This window comes from Oncorhynchus tshawytscha, linkage group LG14, assembly GCF_018296145.1.
Source record: "Oncorhynchus tshawytscha isolate Ot180627B linkage group LG14, Otsh_v2.0, whole genome shotgun sequence".
In the NCBI taxonomy this organism is placed as follows: Eukaryota; Metazoa; Chordata; class Actinopteri; order Salmoniformes; family Salmonidae; genus Oncorhynchus; species Oncorhynchus tshawytscha.
In genome coordinates, this window is record NC_056442.1 from 11406314 (window position 1) to 11413804 (window position 7491).

General features: G+C 44.6%; 1 pseudogene; it reads right to left on the reverse strand.

Annotated features, from left to right (window-relative positions):
• Positions 1–215: 215 nt before the first annotated feature.
• On the reverse strand, positions 216–7275 carry LOC112267725 (annotated as a pseudogene).
• Between the last annotated feature and the right edge of the window lie 216 nt (positions 7276–7491).

Genomic DNA, 7491 nt, shown 5'->3' on the forward strand with positions numbered 1-7491 from the left:
CAAAAATATACAACTGTTAAATGATAAACTTGGATTAACTAACACACCGTGCCATTGGAACACAGGAGTGTTGGTTGCTGATAATGGGCCTCTGTAATCCTATGTAGATATTCCATAAAAAAATCTGCAATTTCCAGCTACAATAGTAATTTACAACATTAACAATGTCTACACTGTATTTCTGATTAATTTGATTATATATTAACGGACAAAAAACAACAACTTTTCTTTCAAAAACAAGGACATTTCTCAATGACCCCAAACTTTTGAACGGTAGTGTATGACTGTCATATTAGGAGGTTATATTTTGAGTTTGTACAAAACGCTTAAATACATGGATGAGTCTTACCTTGCTGAATACATGAGAAAGGCAAGGTATACTGTCTGACAAAATCATTCCTTGACGCCTTGTCGTAGTCCTCCACGACAAAGCGTACCAGGACCAGTTCAGGCACATGGATGGTGAACCACAAAGCAAACACAATTCATTAATATATAAAATAATATAATACTGTAATATACTGCTTTTTGTATCAGCATTTCTGTGAAAAGTTACATTATAACCATTTATGTGGTTGGGATTTAATGGGTGTATATATTACCATTGTTGTCTATGTATCTGGTCTCCTGCTTGGCCTGGTCTAGAGGAAGTCTATGGATCTCCACTCTCACAAACGGGTCCACAACGGAGCTCTCCTTGATATTCACTTTGGGAAGCTGCTGTGCACTGATCACCTTGAAAACACACACACAATGAGAGAGCTTGAGGTCAGATGGGTAGGTTAGCATTCCACTTGGTTGCTGTCGTTTTTCTGTTGTAGCTCAGGTTGTGTCTTAGGTAGGTCTCAGTTTGTTATTTGTACCTGAAAGCAGAGACTGCTGGGTTGGTAGCCTTCCCGGTTCTGTGGAACCTCAGGATCGAACCTCCTCTCTGACATCCTCATGAAGTCAGGTTTGAGGACATAGCCACAGTGGCCATTTTGACTGAACAGTCCATCGTTGAGGTTCATCTCAACCCCTGCCGTCTGGAAATTCAACGCAACTGAGGTAGCAAGGAAAACAGAGAAATTAACCAACTGATCCGAATGAACAGAAATATGAGCTTAACTAGATTCACAAAGTCATGTTGGGAAATTGGACATTTATATTTTGTTTAATCATTGTGTCGTGCCTTAGAACAATCTAAAATGGCCCTCACCTACCTATTTGAGTCCCTGTGTTCCACATCACCTGTGGGTTGAAGTTGGAGGAGTCTGTTCTGAAGCCATTGGGATAAACCCTGGTCAGCTGCCTGGCATTGTGATGCACAAACTCTTCCCCTGGGAGAGACAGGCAGTTAATCATACATGAGATGAGCTTGGGGAACCATGCAATTGAACAGTACACAGACAAAGCACTGTGTCTTCTAGTCGTTCTGCCTCTGTTTCGGCCCTTGCCACTGAATGAATAACTGACTAAATCTCACAAATCAGACAACATTTCCTTTTAGTAAATCAACAACTTTTGGCTTCTGTTTTGGGGTCCAAACAGAACGACACAAACTGTCCTGAGTGAGTTAGTGACTGGTTGACCCTGACTGATGATGTCATGAGTTACTGTAGGGATTCAAGCCCCACTTGCCTCTCTCAAGTGTTTGCGGGCTTTGGACTCTGTGAAGGAGTATATCTCGTAGAACTTGGAGTGAATGCAGGAGTGCTTGAAGCTGCTGAAGTGGACACTCTTGCAGTAAACCACACAGTCCGACAGCTCCCTTTACAGATGCTGCTTCATTTTTTCTGAAGAAAAGAAGGAGAGTTGAATTGAATAAGCTTGTTTGATCCACAGCGGGGAAATTGGAGTGTTGACCTTACTAAGCTACCTTCAATTCAACTACATATAAATTGAGCAATAGCTTGGGGCAACTGCACTAGGAGGATTGGATATATACAGTAAAACCCTAGTTTTGACAAAAGACAAGGCTGTGCGATAAGAGCAACGTGGCACTCGTAAAGTTCGAGAGAAGGAGTGGAGTGTAGCTAGCCATGGGTGAAAGCTGCAAGTGGATCCGGGACAACCCCAATATGGAGTAAGTGATACTTCACTATGAAGCCAACCACAGTAGGTCTGCCAGTGCCAATCAGGCTTCGATGACCGTAAGGTTGAGGTATGCAGGCGGGCACACGGACAGACTAATTAGCAATGCAACCAGGTGTCCCAGTCCTAGTGCACACCTGGGCTGCCTCTGTATGAAAGCAGATCCGGGGCCGAACACAAACAGAGACTCTGAGCTACAGTCTGTGTTTAGGACAGGACAGCCATCATCAGAGTCAAGGTCCTCCCAGAGCTCACTGCTCCTGTAGACTACTGGCTTTACCCCTGATTGCCATAATGATCAAACCATGTCATCCCTAGTATGGCATTCTAATTTATGCCGTTCATTAAACATAGAGTGCCAATGTTAAATGATGTCTTAGACCCATGGACACCCATCTAATCTGTTAATGGGCACTACTTGTTATTGACCGATATCATGAAAGAACCAAGAATAAAGTCAGAGGTGCTTCAGTGTTTAGCTACATAGGTGATCCCTGACTTCAATTTAAGTGTCTCATTTTAGAGGGCTCTCTACCTCTACCCGCAACCTTCCACCCACCCACCCACCCAACAAACAAACAAACAAACAGTCAGTCAGCCAGTCAGTCAGTCAGTCTTCTTTCTCAAGACAGTAGTACAGTCTTGAAAGAGTGTTGGTGCCGTCGGCTCTCTCGTCCTCTCTCTGTCTATGGCTATCTCTGGTGTTCGTATGGCACCATTAGGAGGCTCACTTGGTCTAGTCGCTGGCTTTAGCCCTATATCTTTCATGAGCGATGTCAGAGTTGAATGCAACTCTTGGACAATATCAGTCCTATAACAGTGTTAAGTCAACACATCAGCAGATTCGGACTAAGATGATACACTTTTGCCCTGATGGAATTGAGGGACAATGGAGAAGTGAGTGACTGACGTCTTCTGCTAAGTGGATATGAGAGCGGGAGATGGAGTTGAGAAGGAGTGACTGAAATATATACAACTACATCATGGCAGGCCCAGAGTTTAGTGACAGGTCTAGGGTTGCAAAGCTACCGGTAGTTTACCAAAGTTACCGGAATCCCCAGTAATTTTGGTAATTAACAGAACATCTATGCCTATCTATCGTAACTTTGGTAATTTATACTTGAATAACTTAAAAATATATATATTCAAAATATAGTATAAATTGTTTTTTGTCTGTGTCCATATTGTCCTTGAGTTTCTAGTAGATAGACCACATGGTTCAAGAGAAAATAGACTAATTAATGAAAAAAAGCCCACCTTGGCTGCCACTGTGGAGGTCCCCCCACACACACACACCCACACCCCCACCCACACAGACACACCAGTAGCCTACTTTGGCCATGCGTCGGAGGCTGTTGCTATGGAGGCTGTCCTCATCGATGTCAGCCGCGTCGTCCTCGTCGCTTCCCCTTGAGAAGAATCTTCCCCTTCAGCTCCTGTTAGTCAGAACAATGGATCTAGATTGTTTCATCACCAGGGAATAGATATCATGCTTCTGTACCAGGGCATGTTTCAGAAAGCCTCTCGACTGCACCTCTCTCTCAACCCATCTCTCTATTGCATATTGATAATGGAACATAATAGATATTTAGAGTCACCTGCATACTTGGTGATTGTGGGCACAGTATTCTACAATCACTGAGGCAGAACAAATATACATCATGCACAGACAGATCATAGTCTTTACATTGAGATACAGGGCATATAATGTCTTTGCATTCATTGTCCTATATGGACCTGCAGGTCACGCCCAATACAATGTCAAAAGACCAGGCTGAGAGAACAATCAATCGTATTCTATTCGGTGCTGAGGGAACAACACTGTGGCTTTTTAATAGTTCACGGTGCCAGTGTTGCACCTTACAGCACAGATCATATGGCCCAGGCAGTACTGACAGAAAGGTAGGTAGCAAGACAGTCTCTACTCACTCTACAGCAGGGTTCCCAAACTCGGTCCTGACTCGCTGCTGTTCAACACCGCAGTGGTTCTCGGTGGACAGGATGACCGGGTATTCTGATACCTGGGAGGAAGGGGGGAGTGAATAATTCAACACTGGACTGCAGCATTCTCAGTGTGAGGAGAAAGGCTGTACCTGCTACCAGTCTCTATACACCAGCAGCTTCTCCACTCAGGCAGACAGGACAGGGGTCGCATGGAGCAGCCCAGGCCACCATCCAGTTGCAGACAGACAGAGAGTGTGTCCCAAACGGCACCCTCTATGTAGTCCATCCACTACATTCTGGGCTGTCCTGTATGAGTGGCCGCATCCCAAATGGCACCTTATTCCCTATGCAGTGCACTACTTTTGACCAGGGCCCTGAAACCCTGACCCACAACATGAACCTGGCGGCACGGAGGACCGTTTTGGCACAGAACAGGATAAGTCTTTGACAGGACGGTCATGTGCTGGTTTACTGTGTGAGAGCTCTGGTTTCTGAAAGGGCCGTGGCTTTGGGATATCATGACGGAATGATCCCCCTCCTGACTCATACACATATAATGAGGTGTTGAGTGAGGACTGTTCTTGGATTCCTGTGTGTAAAGTACTACACTGGTAAATGGACCATGAAAATGCTAAAAACACCCCTGTATTCTGTACTGATATGTAAACATTATGTCATGATAGTGCAGAGAATACCTGTGAAGCATACCATGCAAAGAGGTTTAATCTTGTCATTACAATTTCTTCGGATTAAATAAATACCTTGAAGGCATAGTTTCTCAGTGCGTTCACAACATCTTTGAAGAGGATCTTGGAGGTGAAAGTGTGTCCGTGGTAGACGATAGGCTCTCCATTGGGACCGTCCCAACAGTCTACTTCTACACACCGACAGCCTCGCTTCAAAGCCCTAATGAGGAAGAAACAAGTTAGCATTTTTGGACTTTGTCCCAGAGTATATTCATTTGAATGGACAACGATCAATCCCTCAGATTCTGTCTTCCAAAAGTTGTGTCGTAATTCACCTCAAGACAGAGATCAAGATCGTCTCACAAGAACGGCCTACTAAGCCTTCCCATCAGCCACCACTGGTGTAGAGTACATATGTATCCCTCGACACTGCTGTGTCCTCGAAGCTGGTCCTCCATCAGGTATGTGTTGTGTGAAGAGGAGAAGAAGTAGTGGTTGAGGGGCTGGGTCATGTCCTGGCACAAGCTCTATTGTCTGGGGTGGAAGATGGAGCCCTCAGCCGATGCCAGGTACATCAGGAAACTGTCGATAGACATAGCCTTCAGCATCTTGGCTATGGAACACAAAAAAAATAATAAATAAACATTGCAATCAGTTCAAACCATATATTTTAATTTTTCATTACATCCATCATGATATTCATTCAAATATATTTGTTCTTGGTTGAAATAACAAGAACTGCTTGACCATGATGTTGACCTGATGATATGGTTATTGACCTGATAATTCGTAGGGTGTGATTGTTCAGCTATAGCCACAAATCATGCCAGGGTCAGAGGTCAGTACTACCTGTGTCAGAGGGTTCGTAGCGCTCGATGAGCTCCATGGCCAGCTGCTGAACCCCGTCCACCTCCTCCAGTTGTTCATCTCTCAGGAACTCCTCCAGGTCCCGCAGAGACAGCTTCTGTACGTCGCCAGAGTAGTCCTGGAACACCCTGAGAACGTCCTCTCTCTGGGTCAGCATCTTGTGGAACAGAACAAATTCATCAGGGCTTTGTAAATACATTTGATTGATTGGTTTAGCTTGTCAGAAAGGATACTGGTCAAGCTTCTCACTCTCGCCCATGTTCTCCAGGTTTTCTATCAGCTTCCTCATACCTTTGATCCAGGACTGGGCCTCATCCGCTGAGCCTGCCACCAGGTCCAGGTTGCCACGGCGACCACGGAACACCAGGGTGAAGCAGCGGCCTGAGGGAAACTCGTCTGCGATGCTTAGCAGAACCTCTGACTGGTGGCCCTCACGCACCGTATCCACATCACTCACAGAGACTGTTGAAAGGGAGAAGAGAAGCTGAATACTATCTACTTAGGTATCTCTTTAGGTATTCAGCTATCTCCTTAGGTTTTCTTTAGGCCCTTTGCTCCACTCGTGGCTAAAGGGAATAAGTCAAGTCTTTAGGTACACGGTGAACCCTGTAGCCCAATATTATCACTCACTTCAGTGATGATAGAACTAGAGCACTGCAACGACAAAATTACTCAAAGCAGTGTACAAAACATTAGGAAAACATGATCTTTCCATGACATAGACTGACCAGGTGAATCCAGGTGTCACTGACCAGGTATCACTTGTTAAATCCACTTCAATCCGTAGAGATGAAGGGCGAGACAGGTTAAAGAAGGATTTTTAAAGCCTTGAGATAATTGAGACATGGATTGTGTGTGTGCCATTCAGAGGGTGAATGAACTGGTTTGAGTGTGTCAAGAACTGCAACATTGCTGGGTTTTTCACGCTCAACAGTTTCCTGTGTGTATCAAGAATGGTCCACGAACCAAAGGACATCCAGCCAACGTGACACAACTGTGGGAAGCACTGGAGTCAGCATAGGGCAGCATCCCTGTGGGACAATTTTTGACGCCTTGTAGAGTCCATGCTCCGACGAATTGAGGCTGTTCTGAGGGCAAAGGGGGGTGCAACTCAACATAAGGAAGGTGTTCCTAATGTTTTGTACAGTCAGTATATAGCCTGCTGCCGAACATAATCTTGATGTGGACAATGATATAATATGTATCAAATGTAAGAAAATGTGTGTCTGTCAGTAGGTGATGTTGTCTAAACGTTGTCTAAACATGGTCTAAGCATGTACTGTAAATGTCACTACTCACATGTGGAGTGGGTGTTCCCGGCCTTCTTGGACTTGTACCAGATGGTCATGCAGTCCTTCTGCAGCTTGAAGAAGCGCTGCTTCTTCCAGGTGCGAGACTTAATCTTCCTCATCACCGTGCCAACGATCATGGATTGGAGGTTGTCATCGCCCTGGATACCTGATCAGACACATTAGGGAAAGTAGGAGTCAGGGGCTGAAGTCGAGTAGGAGTCAAGGCCCAGATAACTGTCCTGTCCTGACATACATTATGGCAACCGCTCAATATCAGTCAACAGTAGCCTGGTCCCAGATCTGTTTGTGCCATCTTGTCAACTCGTACAGATCTGGGATCAGTCTAAGTGAATGGGACATCCATCTCAGTCTCACACAGACCCAGAGATTCATACACACGGCCCACCGGGCATACACTGGTTCAATCAACGTTGTTGGAATGTCATTTGTCAACATATTGTGATGCGGAATCAACGTGGAAAACGTAGAAACATTACAAAATAATTTTCATCCTATATTCAATATTTATTGGGGTGGTTGAAATTATGTTGAATTTCATATTTGATAGACTGTATTTTATTTGACCTTGTTTCAAGGTTGATAGTAAAATTATATTTTTGAATCAACAT